Source organism: Camellia sinensis, chromosome 9, assembly GCF_055761805.1.
Source record: "Camellia sinensis isolate YWXY chromosome 9, ASM5576180v1, whole genome shotgun sequence".
In the NCBI taxonomy this organism is placed as follows: domain Eukaryota; kingdom Viridiplantae; phylum Streptophyta; class Magnoliopsida; order Ericales; family Theaceae; genus Camellia; species Camellia sinensis.
The window spans coordinates 31,725,339-31,737,910 of record NC_138969.1 but is presented as its reverse complement, the minus strand read 5'-3'; the positions used below and the strand labels follow the sequence as shown (position 1 = coordinate 31,737,910).

General features: G+C 32.2%; 1 long non-coding RNA gene and 1 pseudogene across 2 annotated transcripts; both read right to left on the bottom strand.

Moving 5' to 3' along the window:
* LOC114298481 (orcinol synthase pseudogene) overlaps window positions 1–1,214 on the bottom strand; it is a 48,258-nt pseudogene extending 47,044 nt beyond the window's left edge.
* Window positions 1,215–2,365: 1,151 nt separating this feature from the next.
* LOC145799056 (uncharacterized) lies at window positions 2,366–5,270 on the bottom strand. 2 transcript variants are annotated; one of them, XR_014341052.1, is made up of 3 exons: window positions 5,223–5,270; window positions 3,351–3,488; window positions 2,366–2,899 (listed from the first exon to the last, which is right to left on the bottom strand). It is a non-coding gene; the product is annotated as an uncharacterized LOC145799056 (long non-coding RNA). The 2 variants fall into 2 exon arrangements; XR_014341053.1 differs by having other exon boundaries at window positions 4,580–5,263.
* Window positions 5,271–12,572: the final 7,302 nt, after the last annotated feature.

The window sequence follows — 12,572 nt, the reverse complement described above, 5'->3', positions numbered from 1 at the left end:
TTTATCGCAGTATAGTTGGGGCTTTGCAATACTTGACCATCACAAAACCTAACATTTCTTTTATTTTCAATCAGTTGTGTCAACATATGCATGCCCCTACCCTAAGTCATTTTTCTGCTGTAAAACGATTACTTCGGTTCATCAAAGGCACACTCTCATGGTCTCTCCTACTCACCCAGTTCTTTTGATATTCATGCCTTCTTTGACTCTAATTGGACTGGAGATCTTTCTGATAGAAAATCTACCTTAGGATACTATGTGTTCTTAGGCTCCAATCTTATCTCTTGGTCGGCCAAGAAACAGCCTACTGTCTCTCGTTCTTCCATCGAAGCTGAGTATTGGCCCTTAGCTCATCCTGTAGCAGAACTGTCTTGGGTCAGCATGTTCCTCACTGATTTGTCCATCATTCCTCCTACCCTTCCTATTTTATGGTGTGATAATGTCTCAACTATTGCTTCAGCTTCCAACCCTGTGTTTCACTCTCGATCTAAGCATATCAAAGGTTGATTTCCATTTCGTCCGTGATCAAGTTCTTGCTAAGAAACTCATTTTGCAGTACATCCCTACCATTGATCAAATTGCTAATATATTCACCAAACCTTTATTCGTGGCTTGGTTTCTCTATCTCAAAGTCAAGCTTATGGAGTTTCAACCCTCCATCAGCTTGCAAGGGCTTGATCAGAATATACAGCAGCAACAACCGAAGTTGTAGCTCTTGAAGTCACAGCTCATGTTGCTGCAGTCTAAGTCATCAAAGGCACCGCCATATCAGAACTCAAGCCCATCTCACAACTGGAGCTCCAGATCCAGCTCTGCCTCTATTTCTATATCTGTCTGTTAGAGATATTAGATATTGGTTAGAGTTAGATATTAGTTAGAGGATTAGTTACAAGTTTGTTAGACAAGTTGTTAGATTGTTAGACAATTATTATAGACAGTTATTATACAGTGTCTATATAAACAATAATGTGGCTAGCAATACATTCATTGAATAAAGAATTGGGGGTTTCATTGTTTCTACAATGTTGATATATATATACACTTGCGGAGGGTCTCGAACTTAGCTTTCAAGTCAGACATGTGGTGGCTTTTGGTGACTTGGAAATAGTAATCTGGATAGTCCGTTCGATAGAAACAGTTGGTGGATTTGCGGTGCCAATTCCCAGAATCATGGTTTGTCCACCTTTTTGAGTTTCTTCTTTCACCAATTTCATTTCTATCTGGTTAATTAAGTAATTCTCTAAAAGCTTGTAATGCTGTTGATTAGAGGGAACCTTGAAGAAAGTTATCACCCATGGCTTGCCATTTATATAGGTGAAATTTTTACTCACCAACTAAAAGGGTCCGAAAGATTAAGAATTCATCAAAATCTTACGCTATAATAAATTAAAGTTTTAAAAATAAAAAATTATGAATAAAATTATTTTTTAAGGATTTAATATCTTAATTATCAAAAATGTTATAATTGTATTTTTAGCGACGAATTAAATATTTAACAATGAGTTAGTATTCTTGTCAGACAAATTTTCTTCTAAAAGAGTAGACTTTTTTTGTCACCAAGTTGTGTTTTTTTTTTTTTCCTCGTAAAATTGTATTTGTTAGTGATATTTTTGGAGTTTGTCACTAGATTTTTTTAAAATTTCATTTTTTGAGATGATCATTTAGTGACACTACAAGAAATGTCACTTTTGGCTACCAAAATATTGGTCGCCAAAAGTCTAATATTTAGTCGCCGAAACCATTTAGCGACTAAAATATTTTGTCGCCAAACTCGTCGCCTATACCCTGTCGGCGATAGTATTGGCGACTAAACTTTGTTTGGTCGCCGAAAGTGACTACATTTCGCTACTAAATTATGTTTAGTCGGCAAATGTTATGTTTCCGCCACTAAAACTTTAGTCGCCGAATGAGGCCTTTTGGCTACTAAGTTGTTGTGGTCGGGGAAGGTGTCACCTTTAGCTACTAAAAAATTAGTCGCTGAAAGTACACATTTGGCTACGAAACATTATTTAGTCGGCAAAAGGTGCATTCCGTGACTAAAAATTTAGTGGCCAATAGTTTCTTTCTCTCATTCTCAATTATTTTAGCTACTAATTATTTGGTCGCCAAAACTTTTTAGGTTATGTTTTGCTACTAAATTATTAGTCACCAAAACATTTGATTACGTATTTGGCTACCAAAATATTTGGTAGCCAAATGCTTTAACGTGTTTTTTTTTTTTTTTAAAAAAAAAAAAATTTCTAAACAACCTGTATCCATTATGAATATGACCTGTACCCTGTATAAATAATATAATCCATCAACACTAATGTTATCAAGCATTCAACAATGTGCACACATTTTAGCTCCAACCATCCAAAAAATTAATATTGAACGTCCAATTATATATTTATTACAAATTCCATAAGAACCAAGTGTAATCCAACGTCAATAATTTAATTTCATACATAATGCAAAAAAAACCAACTACTCCCATTACACATTTTAGTTCCAACCATCCAAAAATAAGTTCTAATAAGTACAAGATGTCGTCCTGACATCACTATAAGCTCCCATTGTTCGAGTCCTTCCATAAAACCCTTCAATATTGTTCTCTTACTTTTATTGAGGACAATATGGAGGGAAGGTTGCTTTTCAGTCCTTCCATAAGTACAAGATGTCGTCCTGGCACCAGAGTCGTCTTGCTCTTTAGTCTTGCGACTCAAACTTCCAGGCAACGATGTTGGATCGGTAGTCTCACCAAAAGAATCATAGGCTGTCCTACGGTCATTCTGCTCCTCCAGTCTAGTTGTGGCTAGTAGCTGGGAAGGTGGTGGTGGTGGTGACCGGCTCTTTCATTTCGACTTTATAGATAGCGTCCTTAATGTGCGGTCAGTGTAGAGCAAGATCCATGGATGGCCTGAAAGGAACATTGATGAGTGAAAAAGATTAGCATATTTACAAACAAATTCAAGATTAAGTCAAGAAAATGGTATGGGGAAAAAAAAGTGAATGATAAAAATTGATGTTTCTAAACATTCAGGTATTGTTCTAGGGCACTGGCATGCTCAGGAGACAAGCCGAAATTGCGTTGGTGGAATCTAGTGTCACACTATTAAAAACCAATTCCATGCTAAATGTTAAATTTGTTTAAAGAATCATGGTCTAAGAAATGATCACTCCATTTGAGAGTTCAACATGCATCAGACCAAATAACTCCGCCATTAAGATTTTCAAATGCCTTTAAACTGATATACTTCCAAAAATATTTTGAAAAAGTCAGACACGAGGCAACCATTCAACAATAGAAGTTGATTAGGCCAGCAAAACCTGTGGGCCCCAATCATTTTCATAAAAATGTATCCTCACACCTTTTTGGCTCTTTGTACTAACATAGGAAGAATGATATGTACTGGGAGACACAGAAAGGCAATACACATATAGGACCATTATGTACTTCGTCTCATGATCTTGCTATTCTTGCTTCAGTTGGTAAGAAGGAGAAGCACCTGTGAAGAATATCCACCATTATCAATACCAAGCACCAGGCATTACACAAACTGGCCATAATTAAAACATAAAACCCTTAGACCATTTACAAAGCTTTTTTGTAACAAGTTTCTATTGGTAGCTTAGTATCCACCGAATCATGTCAAATTATATCACTAAATTTCCAATTACAGGCTCCAACAAATGATAAAAAAATTTCCTAATTGGAAGAAACCACTCAAAAATAAATAAATAAATAAATTGCAAAGATCTAATAAGTAAAGAAACAAAAAGATAAAAAGGTCCATATTCATTTCAACTTCTGGTGTTCAAAAATGCAGCAGAAAGAAAAATATTTAACGACAATAAAAGTAAGACAACAATATGGAGGGAAGGTTGCTTAGATAATGTGGTTTGCACTGGTATCAAACAAATTATTGAGTAAAGTTATTTATGGAAACAATAAAATAAGTAGTTCATGATACAGCAAAAATACTTCACATCCCAATTATTTACTGAAGGATCAAAAGGTTGGTGACAATATGCGTAAAAAAATGCAAGAAGCCCCTATATGTTCATAATTCGAGGAACTTTCCCAAGCTCTCTTTTCTGACTCCAAAATAGTTATTTTATCATCTGCCAAAATGCCAAATGTAAGCCATACTAAAACTTAAATTGAAAGGCAAACTCATTCACACAGAATAATATGAATGAATTCTAACAGGGTACGCCTGTTAATGTGACTAGACCTAATCTCGGTCATGATGGCCGAAGATGATGGCATAGACAGCTGAATTGTGAAAAATAGTACATGAAGCCAACAAGAAGTAAATAGAATAAAAAGCTTTAATGAGTTGAGTACGCATTTAACAGGTTCAGCTTTATCATGTGTTGCCAAGACTAGCATATTACAAGCTCGTAAGACTTTGTTTTAATTTCACCTCAACGCATATATTAATGTCGTGAATCATGATGAAATCAGTCCTAATCCAAAATACAAAACCAATAAATTGTTTTTCACTCCTATGCATGTCTACAAAACTTGCCCAACCAATAAATCATTAAATTGTTTATATATAATAGAATTTAAATTTTCATGACGAATACATACACTTCCCCAACCAATAGAATTCCCAATAAAACTTTGTCTAACTTTGTAATAGTTGGTAATAGTTGGAAGCTTCAAGGCATGAATGGAGTATCGAGTTGCAGTCACAGGAACCACTGCATCAGTGTCTCCACTGAACAAAGAAATTTATCTCAATGAATTATTAAGCATGACCAATTAAACAAAAAATTGGAAACAAAAATGAAGTGTCGAACTTTGTTATTTGTTTTCAACTATAGGAGACTGAACAAATCAGCTGTAGAAGATTTGTTATTTGTTATTTGTTACTTGTTATTTGTTTTGACTGCAAAGATTGATTTGCACTTCTGCAAAAATACTATATGTTAATACTCTGCCTCTTTAAAAACCTCAAGGGTCAGGATGTGGTTGGAGATTGTTTAATTATCAATAGAGAACCAAGTGAAGTAACCTTGTGAAGTACTGATATCAATTTTAAATGTTGCTTCTACAGTGGCATGATTGGTATTCATAAGAAACAAAAAGCAGAAAATTGGTGTTAAAATATATGATTGGTATTCACTGCATGATCCAGACTAATAGAATCCTAAGAAACAAAAGGTAACTAGATATCATATGGTTGCTGAGTGTGAAGTTCTTGAGTGTGAAGTTGGTGTTAAAATATTACCTGTCAACAAGAATATTTTGCATGATAACATCCAACATGGAATGCGCATAGGTGGTTGGCGGGAAAGTTCATTTTGATTTTAGGTGGTTGGCGGTAAGGCTACCCAGCCTTTTTTTTTTTTTTTTTAATTATGCTTACCTCCTTTGATATTTTCAATAATTATGCCTCCGTTTGGGAACTGAGTTGGCTTTTTGATTTTTTGACTTTTTTGGCTATTTGAGCCTGGGCTCAAAAGCTTGGTTTGGAAAGGGCTTTTTGGCTTTTTTGACTTTTTTTGTGAGAGAATAGGGTAATGATTACGGGTTGTATGTGATGTTTTGTCTGTTATGGTTCAAATAGCTTATTCTGTCTTTTGTAGCTTAAAGAGCCAAAAGAGCCCAAATGAATTCTTCCCAAACGACATCATCTCCACTTTATTTTCTTAGCAAAACAGTAACCCCCTTTGGAAAATGAGAGATTTTGGGTGTTTTGGTTTGTGTTTGCAGAGTAGTTTTTGAGATAAAAAGTACGAAAATTTGTTTGGTTTGCCTTTTTTCAGAACAACTCCACTATGTAACTCGAATGCGTGAGAGCTCGAATTCTTCGAAATCCCAAAACGATGTCGTTTTGGGATTTTTTTTATATTTTTTATTTTTTCCTTCTCATTTGTCTGAAGAAAAAGAAGAGTCTGAAACAAAGAAAGAAGAAGAAGAAGAATAAGAAGAAGAAGCAGAAGATCTGAAATCAAACCCACTTCCCTTCAACCACAAAATTGATTCAACCACAAAATTGAACACAAAATCAAAATCAAACCCACCCACCCAAAAATCAAACCCAATCAAACACAAAAATCAAACCCACCCATAGATCTGGATCATCATCAACAACAACAACATCTTCATCAACATCACCATTATCAACACATCATCTTCATCTTCAGAGCCAGAAAAAAAAATTTAAAACATAGTCTGAAATCGCACCCGCCCCTCCATCACTGTCGCACCACCATCGCCCCGTCCCGCCATCACTGTCGCACCACCATCGCCTCACCCCGCCATCACCATCGCCTCTCTCTCTCCTCTTCTCTCTCTCTCTCTCTTTCCCTCTCCCCTGTGTGTTCAGATATAAACGAGGGGAAAAAAAATTGTAAAACAACGTCATTTCATCAATTCGGGCCATTCAAGGAAAAAAAATTTCAAGCTATAAAACATTTTTTTTTCAGAAATTGTTTTGGAGAGAGAGTTTTAAAAAAAAAATGATTGATTTGATGTGTATGAGAGAGAGAGTGATTTTGAAAAGTAGGTAACTAAACAAAATTTTGAGATTTTTTTTTTGAAAAATTTATTTGATTTTATTACTCTTGAAAATTTGTCCTAATATTTGTCCTAAAATTATAAATTAAAAATATTAAAAATATTAAATTATCTTAAATATTTGTCCTAATATTTTTTTTACTGAAAAATATTATAATATATTTTAAAATTTTATATTATTATATTCTTATATTATATATATATATATATATATATAAAATAAGAAAGAAAAGAAAGAAAGGAAATAAAAAAAAAGGAAAAAATTAAAAAAAAAATTTTTTGAGCCAGCTCAACCCGTGTTTTTTTAGTCGCCAATTACTTTTATAAATCCCTCAAATTTAAATTAGAAATGTCTCCCTCCAAATTTAAATTAACAATAGTGTTTGATTATTGTTAACCGTGTATAACGTAAAAATAATTTTAAAAAGTTGAAAAAATTAATTATTAAAAAATTAAGAAAAATTTTAAAATTTGAAATAATATCAATAAGTCTTACAAATCAGATTTATTTACTCATAAGTCATGAGTGAATTTTTTTTACACACTTAGCCCTCGTTTTGATAATGAAATTTTTTTAAAACTTTTTAAATATATGTTTTGTGTCTGTGAAATGATTATTTCATTAGTACTAGTAATAATATTGAAAAATTTATTAAAATGATAAATAATTGGGATATTTTGTCTTTTATTTGTGAATTTTGATTTTTTCTTAATTTATTAGTGTTATTGAAATATGATGATGTAAAAAGTATAAATAGTTTAATTGTACTTTTTAAAAATAATAAATTTATTATTAAAAATTAAATTCATCAGACTAACCTGTAACTATGCCTTTAAATTTTTGCAATGTAAAACTATCGACAAACAGACAATAACAAGTTGCCCATTTTAGCATACCTTTCACGTGAGGGCCCAATTATTAAAAGATGTGTTCAACCATCAAATGAAAGCCGACTACTTCTTCCATCTAAAAATAATAATCTATTTTCAGAATTTAATTTCTTTTTATAATACAATTATTACATTTTAAAAATATTAATTTTTCAAAATTACCTTTTGATAGTATATTTTTTTAGACATATCAATTGTCATAATTGTACTTTTTATATTATTAATGGATTTAAAAAAAGGACAAAATAAGAAATTCATATTATTTTAATAATTAATTTTTTTAAAAAATTAATATTTTGAGATAATAAAAAAAAAATAAGATATTAATATTTTTGGATGGTGGGTGTACAACCTCTTAATAAAAATAAAAATAAAAATAATTAATTTTCTTAATTTCATTCGGCTACCAAACAATTTAGTAGCCGAAAGTAGGTATACGGCGACTAAAAAAAATTTTGTCGCCGAAACCTGACATTTGGCGACCAAAAGTTTGGTCGGGAAAGATTAAAAATTAATTTTTTTATTTTCATTCAGCTACCAAACAATTTAGTAGCCGAAAGTAGGTATACGGCGACTAAAAAAAATTTTGTCGCCGAAACGTGACATTTGGCGACCAAAAGTTTGGTCGGGAAAGATTAAAAATTAATTTTTTAATTTTCATTCAGCTACCAAATAATTTAGTAGCCGAAAGTAGGTATACGGCGACTAAAAAAAATTTTGTCGCCGAAACCTGACATTTGGCGACCAAAAGTTTGGTCGGGAAAGATTAAAAATTAATTTTTTTATTTTCATTCGGCTACCAAACAATTTAGTAGCCGAAAGTAGGTATACCGCGACTAAAAAAAATTTTGTCGCCGAAACTTGACATTTGGCGACCAAAAGTTTGGTCGGGAAAGATTAAAAATTAATTTTTTTATTTTCATTCGGCTACCAAATAATTTAGTAGCTAAAGGTACCTCTACGGCTACTAAATTTTTATTTAGTCGCCAATTGTCATATGTTTAGCTACCAAAAATTGTTTTAGTCGCCAATTGTAATATCTTTAGCTACTAAATTTTTTTTAGTAGCCAATAATCAACATTCCCCTACTAAAAAAAATTAGTAGCTAAAAAGTTGACTTTTGCCGACTAATATTATTTTTGGTAGCCAATTCCGTGACTTTTGGCGACTAAATTAGTTTTGGTAGCTAAAAGTGGTCGGCAAAAATGCTTTTTCTTGTAGTGTGACAACGCATATGACCACTGGAATTGTTCTCTTAATAATTTTTATAACAATTTTTTCAAAGACCAAAAAATTTAATTTTTAAAATCTCTATATTATTAAAATACAAACAAATTTGATTTTAAGAGTTCAGGATTTTAAACATGTTTTAATTTCTTTCAAATTATTGGGTCTGCAAAGTTTAACGTGGAACACGTGGTCTACAAATATGATTGACCACAATCATATTTGAACAAATATGTACCAAAAACCTTGCATACCTTATTTTAATTGTATTATTCTTTGATTTATTTTAAAAATTATTGTGTTAAGAATTTTGATTAGCAAGGTTTGGTTTTAAAACGTTTAGGATTTTAACTATTGTGAAAGAGATAATTATTCAGTAATTTCGGAGTATGGAAGATAAATCGGTGAGGTATTGTGTTGGGTGATTGAGAAATATGAAGGGGCGTATTGAATGAAGATTAGTTAGACAGTACAGACATATAATTCTCTGTGAATATTAAATAATTTTCCTTTGGAAAGACTTCTCTTCAGTTTAAATCGAATTAAAGGGCAATGTTAGGCCAAAGTGGGCCCACCATAGAGCCCGCATCGATGATCTGAATTATTCAATGTGTAGGGCTCGTCAAGTATTTCATTCTTATAAAAAGTTACATTGATCGGATATCAATAACCACTTGATTAGATTATATTTGTGTTAACGGTATGTATAATTTTTAAAATAAATTATCGATACAAATATGATATGATCAAGTGGTTATCGATATTCGATAAACGTGATTTTTTTTTACATAGATGAAGTACTCGACAAATCTTACATATTAAACGGTTCAAATTATGAATGTATGTTCCATGACGGCCTTACATAAGTCCAACAACACTCCAATTAGGAAACCTAACTAGAGAAAATTCCCTTCGTTAACTAATCATTGTAGTATTAATTAGTTGGCTGTTTTCAAATTTAATTATGTCTATCTTTGTGGAGTGTACATGTATGGAAAGCAATTATATATTATCCATTTAATTCTTGAGGTTCATCAATAAAATGTTTTCTTCGCGGATAAAAAATAAAATAAAAATTAATTAAATAATTTCTGGCACAATTACATAAATTTAATATAATGACCCAATTAAGGCCTCGTTTGGGGACTAGTCGGTTTAGCCAAAAAGCCAAAAAATTATTAAAAAAATCAAAAAGCCAACAACTCATACCAAAAAATCAAAAATTCTCTTTTCTCTCTATTTTTTGCACATCTTTTCCTAAAAAACCAAAAAGTAATCCCAAACATACTAATTTTTTTTAGCTTATATTTTAGCCAAATAGCCAAAAAGTTACTTGATTAACCTGTTCCTAAACAAGGCCAAGTCTCATCAAATGGTATATGTAATGAAAATTGTAACATATACGCTCTGTTTGATTAGATGGATTATAGTATTAAATTGGTATTATTAATACATTTTTTTTTATCAACAAAAAAAATGAATCTTTATTGATGATAATAAAATATACATTACATATTGTTATACTTACAAAAAAAAAAAACTCAGTCATATGCTTGGCCAGAAACAAAAAAAATATATATATATATACTCATCGTAGTATACCTTCCTAATCTCAACTATGTTGATATCAAAAAAAAAAAAAAAAAACTCAACCATATACTATTTCAAGCCAAGAGGTTGGTCCGAAAACCAACCATGGAGGAAACAAAGCAAACTACCAGTGGACAGCAAGCCACAGCCCACAACACTACTACACTATAAACAGCTAAATAATAAAACCAGCATGAATTTGATTGTAATTTTTGTTTTCTAAATTAAATTTTCAGGGGCATTCTATCCAATATGAATTTTTTATTCTACAACTAATAATGTAAAATAAATATATAATTGAGATTATATATTTTCATATTGCAAAACCCCTAATTTATATATTCATATTTTCAAGTTAAAGTTACATAGAAAATTGGGTAAATTACACCATTGATCCATTTAGTTTCAACAAAATTTCACTTTGCTCGTCATAGCTTTAATTTAGATAATTTGAACATTACGCTTTCAATATTGTTGCAATGTAGTTCCTCAGTCACTTTTTGTTAGAATTTTTAATGAAAAAAGACTATGCACAAAACTAAAGAGATTAAAGTAAAATTCAAAAAACTATATAGACTATCGATTTAATGAATAAATTAAACCACTAGTCTCTATAGTTTTTTTAAATTTCACTTTAGTCCCTTTAATTTTGCACGCGATCTTATTCCGTTGAAAAAATTAACAATGCATAAAGAAGAGACAACACTGCAATAAAATTGAAAATATATAACTTAAATTGTTCAAATTAAAATTACAAAGACTAAAGTGACACTTTTCGCGTAAACTAGAAGGATTAATAGTGCAATTCACTCTATGAAATTCCTAAATTTACATTTTAAATTTCCAAATTTTAGAATTTCATGCAAAACTCTTTTATGATTTTTAGTGTTTTTTTTTTTCTTCCCCAAGTTTGTCATCAACTTGTCAATGAAGTGAGAGGGAACGCCATGTACTATTTGATGAATTACCATTTTTTCTTCCCTAGCCTTGTCGCCTTTGTTAATGAAATGAGAAACAGAGAGAGACCTAACACACCAAAGATTGATCTAGAAAAGAAGAGTACAATAAGAAATTGCATCAATAAAATGGCAAGGGATTCCATCTGCATCATGGCTTGAGCTAGTTTATCTCCCATCAAGGTGATGTGCAATTCCCAAACCAAGTTCTAAGCAAAATAGTGGAGCTTGAACTAAAAGATAACGAAAGAATTGAAGGGGTGTGTGGTGCAGTTGCCTAGATTGCAGCTGCCTAGATTGCAGCATCAAAGGGGTCTGTAAGGAGTGTTATTAGTTCTTTATGAAGATATTAGTATGGAATATTAGAGGTATTGGTAGGAGTGAGAAGAAAGGAAAGATTAGGAAGTTACTACAAGAGACAAACGTGGATATTGTCTTCATTCAAGAAATAAAGAAGGAAGATACATTAGAAACAGAAGTTCGAGCAATGTGGGTTAGGGATAGAATGGAGTTTAGGGCAGTGGGCTCAGATGGTTCAGCTAGAGGGCTTTTATGCATTTGGGATCCTCTAGTATTCCAATTGGTAGGCTGTTGCAACAGTAGGTGATATATACTTCTATCAGGTATACTGTTTAATTCTTTTGAATGTGTGATCTTGAATATATATGCACCTAATGAAGTGGGAGCTAGAGGGAGATTTTGGGATAACTTGTTGAAACTCAAAGAGGACTTTCCTAAACCTTGGTGTTTATATGGAATTTTAATGAAATCAGATTTATTAGTGAAAGGAAAGGTTGCTCTAGAAGGGATAGGGGAATGGATGATTTGAATGAGTTCATTGAAAAATGTGAAGTACATGACTTACCATTATTGGAAAGGAAGTATACATGGTGCAACTCAATGGAAGGGGACAGATGGAGTAGAATAGATAGGATGTTAGTGGAACCAAGATGGTTAGAGGGGTTCAAGCTTAAACTGTGGGGATTGCCTAGACTAATCTCTGACCATAGTCCACTACTATTGATGGAGGATGAAAGGGATTAGGGTCCTAAGCCCTTTAGGTTTGTTAATGCTTGATGTTTGCATCCTACTCTTTTTCCACTTGTGGAGAAATCTTGGAAGGAGTCTGAGGTAGTTAGTTGGGCTGGGTTTACACTTCTCAGTAAATTAAAAGCTCTGAAGCAGGTACTCAGAATATGGAATAAGGACGTGTATGGGAATGTTTCAACCAAATTGAAAGCAGTAGAGGAGGAATTACATAACATTGACCTTCAAGCTAAGTTAAGAGAGTTGGATCAGATTGAGAAAGTTCAAAGAAGGGCAGTTAGAGATGAGGTATGGAGGCTAAATGAGATGATTGAATGGATGTGATTACAAAACTCAAGGTTGAATTG